At 36.5% G+C, this 23,652-nt stretch overlaps 1 pseudogene; it reads left to right on the forward strand.

Annotated features, from left to right (window-relative positions):
- Positions 1-15,278: 15,278 nt before the first annotated feature.
- On the forward strand, positions 15,279-16,477 carry LOC149155528 (fatty acid elongase 3-like pseudogene; annotated as a pseudogene).
- The last annotated feature ends 7,175 nt before the right edge of the window (positions 16,478-23,652 follow it).

The raw sequence follows: 23,652 nt of genomic DNA on the forward strand, positions 1-23,652 counted from the left end.
CGACGCTTTTTGAAAAAAATTAAAACCTGATTTATAAAATATTGGTCTTCCACCTATATGATATGGCATTTTGCAACATTTTCTGGCCCAATTGAGCCTTTTAAGATCAATCTCTAGTTTGCCATGTTTTTCTTAAAACCGATTTTTCCAGCAAACCCAAATTTGCAATTTTTTAGTGTAGAAAGGTTGTTAGTTGTCTCGCAATCCTCTATTAGGGTATTTCAAGGTCAGTAAAGGTGTTTTCAGGTCTTGGAGCATTCCAAATGGGTCAGTATAACAACGTGATGCCAACCTAAGCTGCATATACCATAATGATGTAGCCAAAGCCGCATATACCCACAGTATGCAAATTAAAATTGCATGTCACACTATGTCTATCCTAGGAATTCCAAAATTCCTTACTTAGGGAAAATTCTCTTAATCAAGGTTTAAGGCTCCTTAATTAAACTCTATGCAGAAACATTTCATTTAACTATCCCACAGGTTACGACTTTGGGTTATTTTTCAACTCCAACGCTTATCAACCATACCCTTTGGTTAAAACCCAAACTTAACCCATAAAACCTTAACCCCGATTATTTCTATTATAATTCCCATATAATAGAAATATTACATAACCACACTTAAAACTTTACCTTTCCGCCTTTCTTCGAATCTTTGCACATAAATCGATGCTCTCATTGGCGCATTAGATCTCCGCCATCGATCTCATTCCTCGATTCGATAGTTATCGCATCACCCGATCATTAATTCACCTGGACGATCTCCAACGTTGATCTGCTCCACCCGATCCAACGACTATCGTGTTACCTGATCGCCAACAAGCTTGGCTAGTCTTCACCATTGATCAATCTCACTTGATCCAACGGTTATCGCGTAATTTCGCGTGAAATTAAGCACGACCAATATCAGGTCGAGAGCACGCGATAAAAGTGGTTTTCTCTTTCCTTCGTGTGCTATGTGTCAATCGTTAAAGCTAATCGCGTAGAATTTAGAAATATCATTTACCACCTTTATGGCACTCGAGAAACTGCTTATCGTCTTTTCAAGGCCGCTCCATCATTCTACACATTTCCAATCCTTTTGTCAACACGTGACTTGATCTCTGCCATTCATCTATTAACTTAACTTTGTGTGACTTAATCCTCCCCATCTATCGCACACAACCTCGTCCATTGATCTGATTGATCCAACGGTTCTTGTGCACCGTTACATTCTTTTGGTTCTTACTATGTAATCGCCCATTCGGCTTTCTCTCTGTGTAATTGTTCTCGCCTTACAATCTTCATTAGTTCTGATCTCTATCTCCACTCGCGCCTTTATGCTTCCTTCATAATTCCTTAGGTTTTAAGAAACCTTGCACTCATACCTTCGTTGTAACACTATAGGCTTTCTCCAATACTATTTGTGGATAAAACCATAACACTACTCTCTGCATCTCTTCTCTGGTTCTGCACTTGCAACCTATGTTACACAAAATTACTCTAGTTCATACACAAATATAATTTAATAACACAGTAAACATCATACAAACTCAAAATCAAGTAATCTATATTAACAAACAAATATTTACACAAGAATTTCTTCCTCGGCTTGATCTTCTATATCAGTGGCCTTTACTATCCTGGCCTTATAGTGAAACCTATCCAATTTCACTCTAACTAACTGACTCTATGCCTTTTAGGCTTACATTTATACAAAAGGTTTTGTTTAACCAATTCTGCATCAGATCCTTAATCCGCTGAACTAAATCCTAAATATCCTCTAAGTCCACTTTTGACTCTAGTTAATCCTTAATAATCCTCTCTAGTTCCACGAATCATGACACCACTTTCTAGTCTAAGAATTATAATTGATTTCCAACTTTCTCATCATTACTCATGTTTTCCTACATTTGAGAGGATTTACAAATATCCTCACAATATCTAATTAATTCCTATTCTAATCACTCAAAACATTAATGATTATATACATAGGAATCCAACTTCCTTGAAAACACAAGACCCCCTAAGTTAACTAGAACATAATGAAATTGTTGAGTTGAATGCCCCTGCACCAGACTCCCGAGGTTAAAATACTCATGATCTCCTGATCATGTGCTTCTGACCTTTGTTTTCCTGGATCCCATATTTTTTTCTTAGTTTGTCTTTGGTTGTTGTTGTTGGTTGTTGCCGTTCTCTAGGTTTCCACACTTTATGTTGCTTTGCCCCACTGGCTAAGCTTTCATAGTCTGCTGCTATCTTTCTCTTTCTGCTGCTCCTTGGCCTTCTTACTACTGCTTTCTTTTGAGGCACCTTCATCATCAATCTTATTATTCTTTCAATCTCTATGTCCAATTTATCTTTTGATTGATAATTACTTTGCCATTTGATCTGAAATGAGGCTTTAACATCTTGTTATACTTACAAGAACCTCCCACTCCAAAGCTTAACAAATATATGATCTAGCTTATGTTGACAACAGTGGAATTAAGTACTTGAAATAGGTGTATGTCTTTGCTTTAACTCTTTAAGTGCTTATTTGTTCATTTTGATATTAAACACATATAACAGTAGATGCAACTAATAAACAATCACACATAACAACAATATAATCTAGGAGTTCACCCTAATATCATGGGCTACGTCTCCTTGAGCTCTTGTCAATTTGACTTGGCTCTTTGGGATTATGGTAAAGCTTCTTTTACAAGTTCCACACTTAACTCCAAAGGTTTTTGAACTGAACCAATGGGCTTAGAATACCATCTATATCCCTGACTGTCCTCACTCTGCAACAGATCTAAGCTTTCTTGGACTTGATTCCTTCAATCAGTGCTCTAAGCTTACTTGAGCTTCTTGATGTCACTAAGTCCCTTAGAATTCTTCAACTATTTCTGGAACTTCTTCTTCTGTCTTCAATACATATCAGACACCTACAACAGACTGATCATTTGATCACTTGCTGCCTGAAACTTCCCTATAGCATCTTGGCCCTTAGAATCCTTTATATGTTCTGCAAATCCTTGCAATGGATTCATAAGGATCATTACAGTCCGAATTGACTGTTGGATCACTGAGAATGAGCTCTGGTAGCTCCTGCAACTGCCTCCAACCTCTGATGGCTCTGAACTCCAGAATCAATCTTCTTGGATGGAATTCTCCATGAATATGACTTCTTCAGCTTCTCTGGATTATTCCATTGGCTTTAGAAGGATCTGATTAGCTTAGTGAGCCTCTTGTTTCACTCTCTCTGAGTTTCTCTAAATCTCGGGCTCTGCCTCTGTTTCCTCTAGACTCTCCCCTGGTAAAACTACTCTGTGAGTGCTTTTATGTGACATCTCCACCAAAATTAACGACTGCACCTGACTCCAACTAAACGAAAATACGCTAAACATTAGCCACTCTGTCAGGCTGACCGTCAGAGGTATCCGTTAGCATTACCGTAATTGTTGGGCGTACATATGTGCGGTATAATCTCGACGGTTAGGGACAATCCTCCATAGAGCTCCTGATCAGGTTAATTCTGAATCGTCGATCTATCCCGTCCATCCAACGGTTGTCGTGTCGTCTACTGGCCAACTTCCCCGGATGATCTCTCATTGTTGATGTGACCCCACTCAATCCAATGGACGTCGCTCAATCTCGTGCAGATTTCATGCATGAACGATATCTAACCGAGGGCGTGCGAGAAAAGCAGTTTTGCTCTGCTACGTGTAAATCACTGAGTGGAATCGTGTGCTTTTGGTAGATTACCACTTCCAGCGTTTCACGCACGCGAAAAACCGTTTACCACTTGGTCGAATACTTCCCATGTGCTTAGTTCATAATTTACAGAAAAGGCACTTAACAAAGGTTTTTGCGCTTAAGGCCAATATTAACCTTTTAGCACTAATTCACGTAGAAATGGCAGTCATGTGAACTGTAACCGAATGTACAAACGTTGTTCTTAACCTTTGTTCTTTTCCTTTGTTATTAACCTTGTTCTTAACTACAGTTAAGGTTCTGGATCAATTTTTGATCACTCCTCCCCATTGAGAATCTTTTGGACCCCAAAATACTAATATATTGATTTGCACAGTAGATGAGAGTACGACACCCTCTTCTTTCAGCCTCCATACACTTGCCTTGCATGGCTAGTGCCTCTAAACCAAAACTTGAAGGCAGTCAACCCTTTCCTTCCTGGATGCGCTTGTCCTCCTGTTAAGAACTGTCTTCCTTGAATTCCTTCATAACTTCTATTGAGAAGGTTATAGAAGGTAGTTGAACATCTCTTCCTTGATCATTGATCCAAGGTGGCTCAAACAAATGTGAGATCACATCTTCTTAACAGAAATTTACATTTGTATTAGTTAAAGTATGTTTTACTGACATATTGTCAAAAACAACATAAACTCTTACTTCATCAAAAGAAACAAATTTCACATCAATGTCTTCACATCTTGTATACAAATTATTAACTAGATAACAAGCCAAAAAAAACATGCCTTTTCAAACAACTGACTCTTCAAGTCAAGTATGTATAAAAAGAACTTAAGGATTCTTTTTCAAAGATGAAACACTTCATCATTATCTCCTTTTTACAATCTTGGAGACAAAATCAACTTTTCTAAGTCAACATGACATTACATGCATGTTTTAAACATAACAATAAACCATCAAGTCAATTACACATACATGTTCAAATACAAGGAAATCATCAACATCCTTGTGTTCATACATATCATTCTCATGTATGTATTCCATCCTTCAACTTTGTTTTAAGCACACTATACTTACAAAGCTGAAATGAATATAATTTTTGCTGCAATGAAGTGAGTCTACATACTCAACTTTTCCATTCACCTTATTGGTAAACCCTGCAACTTGCATTCCATTAGCAAAGAAATGCATCAAATCAAAAGACATGCAACCTTAATTGGATAAGAACTCTAACCATTTCTTACCAACCCACATCAAAGGTGCTTCCTTTAACTGCACATTGACATCAACATGTGAATCATCCTGCAACACATCAATTATGGAAACTTCCTTTCCATTCTTGCCATTCTCTCTTTCCACCTTCTTCAAATTTCATGGAAGCATTGTTGGATTTAGAGTCCAAAACTTTTCAACAATATGTCCTTGCTTATGGCAATAAGTGCAACGCATGTGCATCTTCTTGACAACATGATTTGCCTTGTCCAATGGACCTTTGGCTTCTTGCCTCATTTTCTTCAATAGTTTCTTGTATGTGGCCATTCTCTTCCAACATCTAGAAACACTATGGTTATCCAAACCACAAAAGGAACATGCAATTTTTTTCCAATGCTTATGTGGAAATTTACCATGCTTTACATGATCAAAGGAAATATGATTGAAATCAGATTTATACCTTTCTCTTTCACCTTTATTACCTTTATGAGGAGGTGAACTCGTATGAAGAAGTGGCTTCCTTTGGAACACCATCAATCTCTTCAATGCTTTCCGAGCTTTCACAACTCTCTGGTTCAAGTGCATGCTTATGAACACCTTCTTCCTGAAAAGTATGTTTCAAACTATTGCATTCCCCAAGAATACAATCTTTACAAACTTGAGGTAGAGAATCTGAAATGAAACTCCTTCTAGGAACTGCTTCCTTTGCCTTCATCGCTATTTTGGAACTTTCTCCATACGCTTGTCCATAGCCAAGACCCAAATACTTAGGCCTTTTCTCAACCATTATTGGCTCAACAATGCCCTGTGCATGTTTGCCCAATCCTTTTCCTTCATAACCCATTTTTGACATCAACTTGGACCCTATGCCTCTATTATGTTTTTCAAAAGAACCAACATAAGCATTCTTAGAGGAGATTGAAGAAAAACTAGAATTATTTACCTCTTCTTCAAGCTGATACTTGAGTGAGGTTTCTTTGGCAACAAGAAGCTGTGTCTCCAACTCATGCATCCTTTCCAGGTTCATATTTGCAATATGAAGTTGACTCTCCATTTCCTGCAATTTGTCAGAAAGCAACTGCTTCTCTTCCTTCATGGAATTCAATTGCTCTCGAAGTTTGGTGTTCTTCATTTCTTCCCCATACATTTCTCTCACCATATCCATCATGATGAACAAGTCTTGCTTCATGTATTCATAAAATAATCTTGTGAAGGAGGAGGATTTTGAGAACTCACTTGTAGAAGTTGTCATTATCGAAATGAACAAAAGAACTTCAACAAAATTCACAAAGAGCTTATTCAAATAGCCTTTAGCAATCAAACCTCTTGTGCTTCAAGGATTGCCTTGAGGTCCTTGGGGTAAGGAGAATGCCTTCAACCCTTCTTCCTTCTTGTCCTCTCCTACACTTAGCTATCAGTAGTTTCCCTTCACCTTTGCAAACTCAAACAATAATTAGTTTACAAACGATCAAACAGTGAAATCCCTTGTACTGTTTAAACACCTTTCAAGTCAAGCAAGTAATCTATTGCTCTGTCAATCAAGAATCTATGCTCTGTTAATCAAGCAGCTAGCTCTGATACCACCTAATCTGAAATGAGGGTTTAACATCTTGTTATATTTCCAAGAACCTCCCACTCCAAAGCTTAACAAATATATGGTCTAGCTTGTGTTGACAATTTCGGAATTAAGTACTTGAAATAGGTGTATGTCTTTGTTTTAACTGTTTAAGTGCCTATTTGTTCATTCTGATATTAAACACATATAACAAAAAATGTAACAAATAAACAACCACACATAACAACAATATAATCTAGGAGTTCACCCTAATATCATGGGCTACGTCTCCTTGAGCTCTTATCAATTTGACTTGGCTCTTTGGGATTATGGTAAATCTTCTTTTACAAGTTCCACACTTAACTCCAAAGGTTTATGAACTGAACCAATGGGCTTAGAATACTATCTATATCCCTGGCTATCCTCACTTTGCAACAGATCTAAGCTTCCTTGGACTTGATTCCTTCAATTAGTGCTCTGAGCTGACTTGAGCTTCTTGATGGCACTAACTCCCTCAGAATTCTTCAACTATCTCTGGAACTTCTTATTCTGTCTTCAGTAAATATCAGACACCTACAATAAATTGATCATTTAATCACTTGCTGCCTGAAACTTCCCTGTAGCATCTTGGCCCTTAGAAGTCTTCAGATGCTTCTGCAATGGATTCATAAGGCTCATTACAGTCCGAATTGACTGTTGGATCACTGAGAATGAGCTCTGGTAGCTCCTGCAACTGCCTCTAACCTCTGGTGGCTCTGAACTCCAGAATCAATCTTCTTGGATGGAATTCTCCATGAAGATGACTTCTTCAGCTTCTCTGGATTATTCCATCGGCTTCAAAAGACTCTGATTAGCCTAGCGAGCCTCTTTTTTCGCTCTCTTTGAGTTTCTCTAACTCTCGGGCTCTGCCTATGTCTCTTAGGCTCTACCTCTATTTCCTTTGGACTCTCCCCTGGTAAAACTACTCTGTGAATGCTTTTATGTGATATCTCCACCAAAATTAGCGACTACACCTGACTCCAACTAAACTTAGCAAATCCGCTAAACTTTAGCCACTCCGCTACGCTGACCGTCAGAGGTAGCCATTAGCATTACCGTCACTGTTGGGCGCACATATGTGCGGTATAATCCTAACGGTTAGGGACAATCCTCCATAGAGCTCATGATCGAGTTAATTCTGAACCGTTGATCTATCCCGTCCATCGGTTGTCGCGTCGTCCGCTGGCCAACTTGCTGGAGAATCTCCCACCGTTGATGTGACCCCAATCAATCTAACGGACGTCGCTCAATCTTGCACAAATTTCATGCACGAACGATATCTAGTCGAGGGCATGCGAGAAAAGTAGTTTTGCTCTGCTACGTGTTGATCGCTAAGTGGAATCGCGTGCTTTTGGTATATTACCGCTTCCAGCCTTTCGCTTGTGCGAAAAACCATTTATCACTTGGTCGAACACTGCCCACATGCTTAATTCAGAATTTAAAGAAAAGGCGCTTAACAAAGGTTTTTGCACTTAAGGCCAATATTAACCTTTTAACGCTAATTCATGTAGAATTGACTGTCATGTGAACTGTAACCGCATGTACAAACATTGTTCTTTTCCTTTGTTCTTAACCTTGTTCTTAACTGTGGTTAAGGTTCTGGATCAATTTATGATCACCATTTTTTGTTGTACTATGTCCACTCATCGTCAAACTATTGCTTAATATCTTCTCTTTGAAGTCGTTGGATTCTTACTACCGCCCATTCATCCTTACCCTTTTGTTGTTGTCCAAACAACCTCTGTTCAATACTTGTAAATTTACTTTCAAAAAGTAAATTGTCCTCCAATTTCCTTTGTACTTGACTCCTCTTATATACATCACTATGTTGTTCATCAATTCCAACATATTCTCTTTTCTCTTTTTTGACAACTTTCAGTAATAGATTATATTTTCCAGCAAATAGGCAATCATAGAATTTAGAATTTTTGTGAAAAAAGAAAAAAACACAATGGAAATAGTATTTTTTGAAGATATTTTGATTAGCCTGATCAGAGAATTCATATATGTAATCCAAAGAAAGAAAGACAGATCCCAAATATATGTATTATTTTTTTTAACCTAAAATAGCCTCTCTCTTTTTTTTTCTTTTGAAAAAAAGAGTATATGCATTTCTGTAAAATATATTTATTATTAATATTTATGTATGATGGATTTATTATCCATAATACTGTAATGAAAGGAACAATTAAAAATATAATTGTAAATTGTCATAAGCTCATCATAAAATAAATTGTTCTATTATTTGCTTTGCTTGAGCATATATTTTTCCTTTTTGTGATGTTTCTCTGCGCAACCCTGCTTTAAAGGACATCTTTCCTTTTTCTAAACTGAATCTGTTATTGTATGTGCTTGTTATCCCGGGTGGTTGGGACGGTGCAATAATGCCCTCCCTACCCATATTTGAATCACGATTATACATGTTGGGTTGGCCCAACGTTTGTAAGCTTTTGTAAAATTGATATCATGGATTGTTGTCGGTTGACACAATGTTTGTAAAGATAATATAATCTATGATGTAATATAATGCTTCTTCAGCAGGGATTATCCCTTAATAAAAACTTGAATCTGTTACACTAGCTGGCCCATCAAATCCTAGGTGCATGACATTCGTAAGACTAAGATGGAGCTGACGCCATCAAATTCCAGGTGCATGACATAATGCTTCTTCCGGGAGGATTATCCCCTTAATAAAAACCTGAATCTGTTACATCAGCTGACCCCATCAAATTCCAGGTGCATGACATTCTTAGGACTAAGATGGAGCTGACGCCATCAAATTCCAGGTGCATGACATTCTTAAGGCTAGATGCATTTTTTCTCTGAGTCTATTTTTCAAAATGCGCTAGTAGTCACAAGGTTCTTTGAATCTAATTTTTCACAATTTTCATGCCTAGAGAAAGTGGCGAGGAGGAACTGACTAGGTTGCATGTTCGCTGCCAAAATTGCATAAGAAGAATTTAAAATATTTTATTCTTCTAGACTTTAACTTTTAAAACTTGATGGTCTATTTCTCGATTTTTCCAATTTCAAAAGTGACCGTACTATTTATTTATTTATTTTTCAAAAGTGATCGTACCATTTTTATTTTTTAAGACGTTATATTTTGAAATTTTTAATATTTTAAGATGTTATATTTTGAATATGAATATTAATGTTAACCAAATATAAAATTTATTTTCATGGTATGAATACCATCATACAATGAAACCATAAGTTCTTTTATGAATAGCATAAAAGATGTATGTTAGGAAAAATATGAAAAGCATAAAAGATGTATGTTATGAAAAATTGTAGCATAATGCGTTGGAAAAATAAATGTGTAGAAAGACCTTTGTCGACGCATTTCGAACCAACTTGTCCTGACGATGAACCACACTTGTTGGTTCGAAACGCGTCGACAAAGGTCTTTCTATATGTGATTTATGCCGAAGCTCTTCTTATAACTGTTATGGATCACAGAAGTCTGAATTCAACAAAATAAATGTGTTTACAAATTTTTTTAGAATAGAGTGGGGTATATTAGGTAAGTACATTTATGTTATAGAGATATTAAGTATATTATTTGTCTAGATTTATTATGTGTTTAGAGATCAAATTTCTCAAGGTGTAAATATTTTTTTAGAGTGTAAAGCTTGAGAAAATATTTAAACCTCAACCCCATGATAAATTCCGAGTTATATGGATGGTATTAAATGGTTTATTAACCTATGCACACATAAATGGATCAAAGCTCAACCCCATGTTTTCCTTTCAAAAGCCCATTAGGCTAGGCCAAATTGTGGACGTCCTACATCAGAATACATTTATTTACCAATATTGGGAACTTGCATAATTTCAAAACTTGGTTAACTTGCCTAACATAACTTGTGGATGGTTGCCTTAGATTCAATAGGAACAAATTTCAACACTGAACAACTAGAGCCATATTGTATGCATTATTGATCCAAGTATCCATTTTCACCCATTAACAACAGTGTTCACCAATGTTGTATTCCTAAAACTAGTCGATGTAGACATACAACATCCCAAAACCTAGTGTTATATCGATCCTACAGTCAATACATGGGAAAAATTCCAACTTGGCATCACACTCCTAGTCTAAAAATCTCAAAATGAATGTACCTGGGCTGAGACTTGAGGCCTCGTTTGGATAGTGAGTCTGAAAAAGCGTTATATTCCCAGAATATGTGTTCAAAAGTGATACTTTGGAAAACGTTTTTCAGCAGCAGAAAACTCAGGGTTCCCAGGCATTTGAGAGCAACTATGCATATGTTGTATGAAGAGGTGAAATTCAAAATTAGAACTTCAACAGACATTTTTGAAAGTTTTAGAAGCGATATCGAGGTCACGCAAGGTTGCCCATTGTCTCCTACCCTTTTTGGTTTATATATCGATAAGCTTGAAGAGTGGCTAAATTCGCAAGGGGCTGACAGTATCCATTTGGGCAAAGTTCGTTATAAGACTTCTTTTGTACACAGATGACCTTATTCTGACTGCTAAATCTACTCTTTGTTTGCAAGAGCACTTACTTTCCCTTGAGAATTTTTGTAGAAGGGTGGGGATGCAAGTCAATATTAGCAAAACGAAAGTAGTGGTTTTCTCTAACAAAAGAAAGCATAACCATCATAAGTTCTACTTTGAAGGAAACATTTTGGAAGAAGTTGCGGATTACAAATACCTCAGAATTGACTTCAACAGAGATCTAAGTTGGGATGATTGTAGAAAGAAAATAACTTTGGGGGGTTGGAAATCATTTTATGCTTTTCGAAACAGGTGTAGAGAGGTAGAGTTATGGGATTGAAAAACCACTCTAACTCTTTTTGGGCTTCTAGTGATTCCGATGATTCTCTACGGTTGTAAACTGTGGGCTAGCAGTACATTCGAGATGCACTGGAAACGAATTGAGAAAATTAAGAAGCGTTTGATTACAAACAAATTCAAAATTAGAAGTGCAGTTTCTTATGCTATCTTGTTAAGTGAAACATGGGTTGCTCCTATTGAAGCAATTGATATGGTGTGAGTCATAAGGTATTTAAAAAAAATTGAGCAAATGGAAGAGGGAAAATGGCCTAAGGTTGTGTTTAATGACATATTGTGCAAAAGAAAGAAGACTTGGATGCGAAAAAATAACAAATGGTTTAGTAAATGAGGAATTTTCTTGAGCATATGTCTCACAAACAGTGAAGAGATAAAAACTTTTGTTATGGATAAGTTTCACAAACATACTTGGGAGAACGAGCTAGGGAGAAAGAAGAAGTAATGTATTGAAGAGTTTAATCCCACTCATAATCATCAACAAAAAACATACATAGGGGCCAATATTTCTTGGAGAGACAAAATTCTTATTGCTCAATTAAGGACTAATTGTCATCAACTTCGTTGTGAAATAGGGTGCTTGAAAAGGCCAAAAGAAGTGTGGGAGGAAAGAATATGTATCTCTTTCTCTTCTAGGAAAGTGGAAACAGAAAAACATTTCATTTTAGAATGCGAGGCCTTCAAAGACAACACAGAAAGTTATGCAGATATTCTAGCAGCTAGCTCTTGGGATAATCTATTCAACGAGGGGTTTGTCGAGAAGCTAAGAGAATTTATTGTGAGACTTCACAAGAAAAGGGTCGAATACAAGCACCAGATGGACAAGCAATCTGTCCCATAGGCTATTTTTAGCCTCGTGGACATTAAAATAGTTTCATTATTCATTTAGTTTTGGATTAATGGAGGAGAAAAGGCTGCCATTCCACTTATCCATTCAATTACCACCCTTGAACGCCGATAGAACCTATTTAACCTTGCACAAAATGTAGCAGACCCCAGAGCGCATCACTTATGCTCTCGATTTTGTGTCGTCGCCACTACTCTAGTAAAATGTATACCTCAATTTGTGCACCACAGCCATAACATCTCACCTGTGCAGCCCCATCAAAATATCCAGTAATATATTTTGCAGTATGAGGGATCACCAATATTCTTTGTGCCAATGCCAACCATGTTACTTGAAAAAGGCACATATACATTCACTAACCCAAACTATGTAATATGTCATTTCCTCAAAGATAACAACATTCCTTCCCTTTCATATGCCCCAAATGATGAAAAAGGGGAGACTCTTATATGCCCCGACTCGACTCACCCATCATTCAAAGCATTCATCCATAGACCTATAATAGGTCACCTCATTTGTATATTAAGACAAAGAAGAACCCTGATCCATGTAGCTATTGCAAAGGAGCATTTTATGTGTAAATGATATGTATATTCGAGCGCACCTTTGCAAATGTAACATCGACCAGGGCCAATGTTTCCTCTCCTACCTAGGTTTTCCTATCCGAGGTTTCTATTCTTCCAAACCAACAAGCTAAAGATAGTGATTTTGAATGACATTTCCGAGGTCCACACAATCCAAAAATAACATATAGATTCATTTTCCATAAGAGAAATATAGATCTTCTGATATCTCACCATGAGTTAGATTACCATTTCATCTTGGTGTGTCGTCCTCTAATCTGATCGAGATCCTTGGCCATAATAAATGATTGATATATCTATCCCAAATTAAAGCATCCTCGTTTGTGATGTCGAGATCCACCGCCCCTTTCTACTTTGGAAGTGGATGCTCAACATCAGTTTGTTCCATAATTTGGCTTATATAGATGATGCCTTTCATCTGTAGATGATTAATTATCGATGTCCGAAGTAGAGATGAATCATGCATACCCATGATAAGATCAATCCCCACTTGTACAACAGATTCGGTTCCAATCTCCCATTGTAAATTTCCCATGATCCATTTTTTTACCTTCAAGATGCTATGCTAGATGTGTGAGCTGTTCTATTGAGATATTATCCTAGTCTAGTACCAGTCCACAGAAGAGTGATGTTTCATATATTTAGCCTTAGTAATGGATTTCCATATCCCTATACCGTATATTGCTCTCTAGAAACTCTTGGAAAGCAAAGCCCAACCGAAGGATTTTAAATCTTTTAAGCTCCATCTGCCTTGGTCAGTGAATCTAGAAATGTCCCTTAGACTAACCAAATGATTTTTTTTTCCTCTCGCCCCAGACCATAGGAACTTGACTATGTAGCGTTGATTTTATGGATAACCATATTGGGCAATAGAAATCTTTGCATTGAGTACACTGCAAGGTTGTATAAAATATATTGAATGTGTATCATCCTGCCCCTCGATGACATCGACATGTATGTCCAATTTGTTATCCCGCTCTCAATTTTTTCTATTATTCATTGCTAATCCGAAATCCGATAGCAATTTGGCTTTAATCTGTATCCCAAATATGTGAATCCATCATCTAGAGGCGAACCACCAACTCAAATAAGTGTGCAATTTCTGAGATGATCTCTTATTGATCGGAGGCATGGATAAGCATTGATTTTGAGCCATTTGAGACCAGAAGCATCCTTGAATTTTGAGATTATGTGCGAGAGTTCTTTCCATTGGCAAACAAGTACTTGTCCAAAGAGAAATACATCATCAAAAAACATTAGATGAGTAATAAATAGATTCTTAGTGACATGAAGACCAACAAATCTATTGTCAATCTTTGCCCTGGTAATTTTTCTACTTAGACCATCAATGACAAACAAAAATAGAAGAGAAAGGGCACAACCCTATCTTAGTCCCTTATGAGTCCGAAAGAAATGAGACAAAACTCCATTAATCAGAACAACATAACATACCATTGAAACACGTGACATAATCTAGTCCACGATGTCAATAGATAATCGATTTTATGCATGATCAACTGAAGGAACACCCAATCAACACTATCGTACACCTTATGCAAATCTAGCTTAAGAACAATGACCTCCTTTTCATGAAATTTAATCGAATGAATTGCACAAAAGTGTTACGCCTTATGCAAATATAGCTTAAGAACAATGACCTCCTTTTCATGAAATTTAATCGAATGAATTGCACAAAAGTGTTATGCCTTATGCAAATCTAGCTTAAGAACAATGACCTCCTTTTCATGAAATTTAATCGAATGAATGCACTTTTGTGCAATTGCAACAACCTCTTAAATTTGTTTGCTCTTTAAAAAAAAACCAAATTGTTCCACAAATATGAATTCATATAACTTCCCTTTTAAGCGATTTGCAATAATTTTAGAGATCATTTTATATGTGATATTACACGAGGAAATAGGTGTGTAATCCCCGGACAATAAAACTTTGGTACGAGAGCAATGAAAGTAGCATTTATATCACTTGTGAATTTTATAAAACGACAAGATTCCTCCACCAAATAAAATAGATCCATTCCCATAATGTCAATGAAATGTTTGAAGATCTCGTCCGTCCATCAGTCTAATCCATCTCATCCAGGACATCAAAAGATTTGCAAAAGATTGAAATAAATCTGTCAAAAATTGAAGAACAATCATTAATTCCTCCTTTGAAATAGGTTTGTCAAAAATTAAATAACAATTGTTAATTCCTCCCTAGAAATACACTTAATAATATTTCTCTGTGGTCTAACTGTCTACTGAGATACTACGTTGTGAAAAGCTCTGTTCTCCCTCGTCTCGCAGTCAAAAAAGTGAAGCCTACTACCAAGAATTCCACGCTTTTCTCGTATCTCAACGAACACGGAGAACGTATTTTATTCCGTCCATGTGGTCTTTTGAATGAGTCGCCGAAACCATCCGTGTTGAACGAATGCTTGCGCAGACAATAATTTAACATCAGGTTTTCTGGGCGGTGTCGATACTTTTTCCAAAATCCATTACATTATATATATTGCGCGCAGTGAGAATAGAACAGGTAAACAGGCAAGCAAGCCCATATCGCGTCTCGAAAATCGGTCTGGTGAAACTGTCACACATCTGGGAATTCCACCGTTGGGAAATTTGATTGTCTTGCCACTCTTCCTATTTCCATTTCATCAGGATAGCGATTCGTCGGGAGCCATCTAGGTGTTTGTTTTTTCTGGTTGTGAGGGTTTCATTTTTGTTTACAAATGAGTAACCAGACATGGAGATGGAGTGGAGATATACAGGGTAGAGTGAGATACTTGTTAGCAGAGCAACCCATGGTCACACATTTCAGATGGGACCATCACGCTTGGGGTTCCACATGGCACTTTCCCCTTCTGGCCATTGCCTCCTATTTGTTGCTCATTCTGCTTCTCAAGATTCTGCTTACGCCCAGGAAGAGGCCGTTGCCTCTAGGTCCCATCCCCGCCATTCATAACCTCTTGGTGGTTTTGGCTTCGGTGGCCATCTTCATGGGCTGCTGGGAAGCCACGGCGGTGGAGCTCAGAGAGACGAGATGGATTTGGGGTAGGCAATTTAAAAATGCGGGGGAATGGGTAATGTGTTTTCCTGTGGGCACGCGCCCCTCTGGCAGAGTGTTCTTCTGGTCATACATCTTCTACCTCACAAAGTACCACCAGCTCTTCGACACGGTCATATGGATCCTCCGCAAGAAGCCCCTCACCTTCCTCCACGTTTTCCACCGCGTCGCGGTCGTTTTCGTGTGCTACGCGTGGCTGGAGTTCTCGCAGTCGCTGCAGATCGTGACCATCCTCGCCACCACACTTCTCTATGTCGTGCTTTATTCGTATTTCCTTTGCCGCAGCATCGGTTGGGGTTGCTGGTCCTCTTTTCTGCCCGCCAATTGCCAGATGGTGCACTTGGCATTCACGTCGCTCACCTACGTTGCTCTTCTTGCTCGACACTTCACAGGGAAGGCAGGCTGCAACGGAATTGGCGCGTTACTTTTCGATGCCCTTTCCAACGTTACGCTTCTCTTGCTGTTCCTCAACTTGTACATCAAACAAAGATGCAGCAGCGCCAAATCAGTGAATACCGAGCACGACATAATGATGAACAACAGCAAGAACAAGAAGCACTTGTGACAACATTCACCTGACCATCTCTGTTATTGCCAAATGCTGGCTGAAAGTGCAGCCGCAGTAATGATGTGGGGAAAGCTATTTCCTGTAGCTTGCGAAAGAGGGTTCTGTGTATCCTTGTAATGGTAAATTTGATAACGAGAGTCTCTGCCTCAAATGGTAATAAACTGTAATATAGCCATCTCCGTATCGACCATAAATTCATTTCATTTAAAATTGTTTTATCTGAATTTCCACAAATTCCAAGCAAAATTCCATCTGAATTTCCACAAATTCCAATCAAAATTCCACAAATTCCATCTGAATTTCCACAAATTCCAAGCAAAATTCTATCTGAATTTCCACAAATTCCCAGCAAAATTGTGGCCACTTTAAACTAATGGCCAAAAAATATTCAGAAGCTATTTGTTTATATAATCCACCAAAAAGATATTCAAAAGCCATTTGTTTATATGATCCACCAAAAAAAATATTCAGAAGTTATTCGTTTATAATAATTTTCTGAACTTAGGTCTGTAGTTTGTGCTTGGCTAAGAGCTCTATTCACTTAAAGAGACAAGTTAATGGCCCAAGACCCAGAGACATCTGGCATGAATGAAAACCTACCCCTTTACGGATCTGAATTATGATAAGTTTTCCCACCTATTTATAATATTTTTCTAAACTTTCAATCGACTAAATAATAATGACCAACTAATAATGACTTGATGATAATACAAATTATGTTTTTCAGTGTAAAAATTTGTAATTTTAAATTCAAAACTAATAGAGTATATACATTTATGTAGGATAGAGTTATCATCCATAATAATGTATTGTACTGAAAGGAACGATTAAAACTATAATTGTAAATTCTTATAGGCTCATCATATGATGATAGCAGAACAGAGAACCTTGTTTGATGTTTTACTGCAATGCTTTATTCTATCTGCTCTGCTTGGGCATATATTTTGGGCTTTAACCGACATCTTTACTTTTATAATGCTGAATCTGTTACATCAAATGACGCCATCAAATTCCAGGTGCACGTCATTCATAAGAATAAGATGGATCTGTGCTACTTGTAATTCAATGAAGCAAAGCAAATGATGGGAAATATTAGTACTAAGCTGCTTGGCTTTATTGGTTCAAAATTCCAACGGATGTGGTTTTTATTCCAGATTTGTTCTCTGAATCTATATTTCCAAAACCCGCTAGCAGTCAAATGGTTCTCTGAATCTAAATTTTCACAATTTTCACGCTTACAGAGAAACTACCAGGAAGTGACCAGAACTCATGTTCGGGGTCAAAATTGCATGACTTAAAAGAGAATTTACAGTATTTTATACTTTTGGACTTTTCCATTTAATATTTGGTTGCGAGTTTTCCAATTTGAAAAACGATTGTACATAGTTTTTTTTAAATTTTGAATATTTTAAAATATGATATCTCTAATATTCATTAGTATTATTGTTTGCACTAAAAGGGTGTAAATATTAGAGGTAGCCTTATAGGAAATAAGGATGTGGATGTGGAAGGGATAAAGAATTAGGAGGTGTAGGTAATGGGAAGAAATTGGTAAAGTAGAGGGATAAGTGTGGAACATGGGTGTGTTATCTAAATCTAGAACATGGTTGTGTTGTAAGGGCAAATAGATGTCCTCATAAAAGCACCAAGGAGATAGCGATTGCCAAAAACTAATAGGGAAGACACTGAATCAAACAAATAAGCAAAGACTTAGAAATTAATTTTGTTGAAATAGCAAGACAGTGGAAGAACACATATATGGAAATGTTGACATGTACCCTATCACATAGATTTTCTATAAGTACGCATTGCTCAATCCATGAGCTCATCAAGTCTCCATGGCATAGCATTGCAAGCCATAGAATAATTTGTCATTACATCCACAATGATGTGTTTTTTCCACATCCAAATTTCTAGCAACATATACATGGTAGATTTGTCAGCATGATTAAGCACATGATTTTTGGTTGATTCCTTGATTATTGAAACCAACTTATCGCTACCTATTGGAGTAACTATATCTATAACATAATTAGGTCAAGAAAGTCTAAAATTTCATTTCTTGAAGTTACACAACAGATGAGCTTGTTACCTACAGATTCAAGAAGTGCTTAAATGATGATCTAATGCAAAATGGAATTTGTTCCAATTGCTTCTTTGGTAACCAAGAATGTTACAAATTAAACTGCAAAAACCTTAGCAATCCATAGGACAAAACACTAATTCGGTGAATTCAAACTCTACTTTTATAATGTTGCAATGGCAGATATAGGTTTGTGCCATAATAGGCCTCCAAGTCATGGAAAAGGGCATGCCAATAATGTTTCGGGGTTTTTTTGACCCTTCGAATATATATTTTACCATAGACAATTATCATGCATTGTCGAAAACCCTATAAGTAAAGATAATTAAATTATCTAGACTCTGCCCCATCTTATACACTGCAGAAAGGTGCAAATATTTTCTAAGCATTCTATCTCCTAGGTAGAGTATTAGAACTACGCTAATAGGCATGTGTGTACATACGAAAGGATGACGATGGATTTCCATGGAAAATTTCATTATTAGCGGAGTAACCAACCCGTCAATTTCATTATTAGCAGAGTAACCAACTTCTCAATTTAATCTAAATATTGATGTTCATTGTTTACCTTTCGTCCATTTGACTTGCATTATCATGTATACATGTCAGTGTCAGATGAGAGGCCTACATCAATTACTTGGTGGATTTGTATATAAGAATCAATTATGTTTCATTTGTTGGACTAAGTTTAAAGTCATTGCTTCCAGCATGAATGTTGCCCATATTCACTTTGTTGAAGCAATCTCGTGACATATATTTCCAGCAAGGATGTTGAATATGTTTAGCCTTGTTTGGTTGTGTAACAAAGTGGTTTGGACTAAATATGTATCTGGTTGGGACTGAGTATGCGACTAGTATGGTATTGAGTGTGTGTTTGATTATTGGTGAAATCTCAAGGCAAGGATACTGAAGGAAAAATGGTTTCTATTTCCTAAGCATTATACAAATGACAACAAAGTCAAAGCAATTCCTTTTCCAAAAGAGGAAATGACTCATACAGTTAGCATCAAGTTTACACCTTCATTTCAAAACAATGATGTCAGTTTATCTTTTCGCAAGTCATAATCATGTAAAGGGAGGTATTGTATTCATTATAAGGTTTTCTAAGCCTAGGGAAATGTGTCATTACAACTCTTTTACCTAACCCTAAGTTTATGCCAAATTTGACTTATAGTAAAAATTCGGTTGCCGCTACGAAATGTTTTCGTATCGCTTTTCGAAAAAAATTAAAACTTCATTTCTAACCCGTTAACCCATGTTTTTTTAGCGCTCAAGTGGTGATTTGTAAAATATTGGTCTTCCACTTGTATGATATGGAATTTTCCAACATTTTTTAGCCCAATTGAGCCTTTTAATATCAAACCCTAGTTTACCATGTTTTTCTTAAAACCAATTTTTCCAGCAAACCCAAATTTGCAGTTTTCCAGTGCAGAAAGGTTGTTAGTTGTCTTGCAGTCCTCTGTTAGGGTATTTCAAGGTCAGTAAAGGTGTTTGAAAGTCTTGGAGCATTCCAAATGGGCCAGTTTGACAATGTGAAGAGGTTTGAACCCGATGGCATGTACTTCGAAGTGTAACCTGAAATGATTGACCATTCAGAGATGTAGGTTGGAAACCAGTGTTTCAAAATTTTAATTGGTATAACCTTAGCAGGTGCCATGATTTTATCTTCTCCTTCGAAGGAAACAATTCCCTATCACAGAGGAGTCTATCTTTTAAAGCAACGAGTTTGCCAGTAGAAGTAGAAAGATGGTTCAGGAAGCAGAGGTTGTTGAATGTGGATTTAAATTTCTTCCTGAAATAAGATTGTCAAAATCAATATTGGAATGCAGGGTTCCTCCAAAGCAAACTGAAACTTCAATGGGTTGTTGTACTTAGAACTGTCCAACTATTCTTCACCTGTGAAGGTAGGTATTCCAAAGATTACCTATATCACATGAGGTTTCTTTGTCACATAGCAAGCTTTAGGAAAATGAATTTGGCATATTTCCTACATCAAAATTTGTTGAAAATGTGCACTAAGGCAAGGAAGAGACCTGAATTACAAGCTCATGATATTTGTCATCACAGTCTCATTAAGATTTTATATACTTATGAGTTGAATAAGAAAGTAGAACAATTAAGGAAAATGAGGCAAAATAACCCAAATCCATATGTACCTAGAAGATAAAAAAGAGGCCAAAACAAAGTTCCTTCTCAAGTTGTAGCTTATGAGACCAAAGAAGAATCTAGCTAACCCCAGGATGAAAAACACGAGGAGGTCCCTGTGAAGATGTCAAAGGTTGAAGTTTATGAAGGGAAGACTAGAAGCAAAAAAAGCCAACAGAGGATTATGGCAGAGGAGGAAGAAACAAAACAAAAAATCTCGAAAAGAAAAAAGGGCAAACAGAAAGTTGAAACAAAGGATGAGGAAGTCGAGACAAAGGTTAGGGTTTAGGGCAAAATACCTCACACTCGTCCTACTAACGAACTGAGGTTGAATTTCAAAGCTAGAATGGATCCTAAGTTCAAAGAAACAATTATCATCCTTGATGAAGAAGAAAAAACAGAGCAGACTTCAAAGAGTAGAAAAAGACAGAGGAAAACAGAGTATGCTCAAAAGAACAAAGGAAAAACCCTAAAAGATGATAAAAGTCCACAAAAACTTACCAAAAGGGTGACAAGGAGTCAAAATAAGCTAGATATCCTTGTTGAGGTTGTATAAGACATAGGAAAGTGATCATTTGACTTCAGAGGCATAGTATAGTATAAACCCTAATTTTGTTACAGTAAACCCTAATTTTGTTGCACCAAACCTTAATGGATATTTGAAATTTTTGTTTACTCTTGGTTAATCATCAAGTAGTAATCATTTTTTACTATACTTGGTAATATATCAAATATTGTTGTGGCTAAAGGAGTACAAGTCAACATAAGGAAAGCAAGCAATGAAGAAGGCAGACAATTACACAATTTTGGCATCATTTCCAAGTTCATGCATCAGTTGGCTACAACGAGGGAACACACATTTAGCTTTAGAGATCAATCCTGTAATGCAACAGACCATCCTATATCCTGTCTTGCAGTAGACACCTTGATATTCTTCCAGGATACTAGCAACAAGAACATATAACAACCTTGTGCTCTGATTTGACCATGGATTATGTATCAAATTAAGGATCCGAGTAGCTAAGATGATATGGTTTTTGTGATTTTTGTTAACTAAAATATCAAATATTATGTAAATATTTTGTAATTATTGCTACCATACTTCAAGGAGCTTATCTCTATTGTATTTTCTATATATTTCATCAATAATATGAAGAAAGGGTTGGTTTTTCTAAAAAGATATAGTAATTTTCTGTGTGCTTTTGAATACTTTAATTATTTCATTTTCCAAGATCAATAGATTGTAACTAATGATATAAATATCCATGATATAGTTGGTTTTAGTATGTATGTTCTCTGTGTTTTTCAAGTTCTCCTTTAATAATCTCACAAATGCATTCCTTCTGAATGTTTGGAAAAGATAAATTAATTCATAATTCTTCTTTGTTTTGATGCTCTGATTTAAATTTTCAAAGGTTCCCATATTGATCCTCTAAAGTTACCATAGGATTCACTGTGTATGCCCTGTTGTAGTGGATTGTTCTTCTTTTTCTTCATCCATCTACAACAATGACAAAGGTCTAGGATCTGCTATCCACCTTTCTTTTATTATCATGATCAAACAATCAATTATCTTGGTAAACCTATCTAAACCCTAGCTATTTGACTCCATCATCCAATGAACTATTGGTTTAAGGTCCAACCAAACCCTACATCAACATAACCTATCTAAATATCTAGCCACAATATAAAGGTTAGAGAGAGCCCTCTCTGGATTGAAGGGGCTAGCCTTCGATCAGTAAGTTGGAGTGAAAAGGTTACCTTGGAAACTTCTCTCCTACAACCAAGAGAAACTTTATGAGTGATAACACATACTAAAACAAAAAAATAATTGTTTATCTGGATTGTTGTTTTAATTCTGGCACTTGACTAGTTCACTTTTCAAGATCCAAGTAGTTCGACAAAATATTTTGTAAATTATTTTAATTGAACTGTTATTTTAATTTTAACATTTGACTAGTTCACTCTTTAAGATCTAATTAGTTCGACATAACATTTTGAAATACTCTTACAACATTGACCACTAAGAATGGGTGTGGTCTACCCTGATAGCACCCGTGAACAATGTAAGATATAATTCCAATAAGCTACAAGCCAAGAAAAACAGGTTGGCTGCTCTAAAATTTAGGAACTTAAGGGAAAAAATGAATTTCGTGCACAAATGACAAATAATAAGTTATTCCTTAGAAAGAATAAATAGAGGGAAATCAAAGAAAGGTCCATAATGGAGAGGAAATTTACTTGATTTGTTGTTCGTGTTCTTCATCGTTCACAACTTGTGCATCTTTTGGGAGCCGCTGTACGGTAAAATGCAAGTTGGTGACAACGATCTAAGTGTGCTTTCTATAACTCCTCCTTAAACTCTTCCATCTTTGATTGTCTCTTTGTAATATTTGCATTCATCTAATCAATTTGTTCTCTATAACTTTACTCCAAATAATTCATCTGCTCACACTTTCAATTAGCATAACACTCATAAGAACCTCAAAAAAAACAAAAGAAGATCAATTCTGAATAAAACATACATGGTTAAACATATTGCATTTTTACATTAAAATTACACGTCCAAATGACAACAAAAATTTACGCCTCACATAAAATTATACACAAGGTGCAATTCCAAGACACTAACTGAACTACTATAAGTTGTTGTGTTTCAACTTCCATGTGCTCTAGTCTCAACTTTCAATTAATCATACCTCTTTCTTGCATTCCTCATGCTGCTTTGTATCCCTTTGTCTAATAATTTTAATTTCTTCATCTTTCACACGCAATTTTGATGACACTATGCTAACTGTCTCTTCTAAACGTTTACTGTGCTTCTATTGTTTAGCAACCTTAGTTTTAAACCAAAGCAACTTCTGATTGTCCTCATCCATTTTCTTTAGAGTTTTCACAACCATTTTATGATATGATTTCATCTGATGCGTCAACCTTGATTTGCCTGCAAGATATTCTTGCATTGTTATAATAGCACCTTCAATAAAAATAAAAAAATTTACTCACTTGCATCAAACAACATGAACTAAAATCAAAGCATCCTCGCGAGTGATGT

The sequence above is a fragment of the Pinus tabuliformis genome, chromosome 9 (assembly GCF_031772625.1).
Source record: "Pinus tabuliformis cultivar Carrire ecotype Pingquan chromosome 9, CPIR1, whole genome shotgun sequence".
NCBI lineage: Eukaryota > Viridiplantae > Streptophyta > Pinopsida > Pinales > Pinaceae > Pinus > Pinus tabuliformis.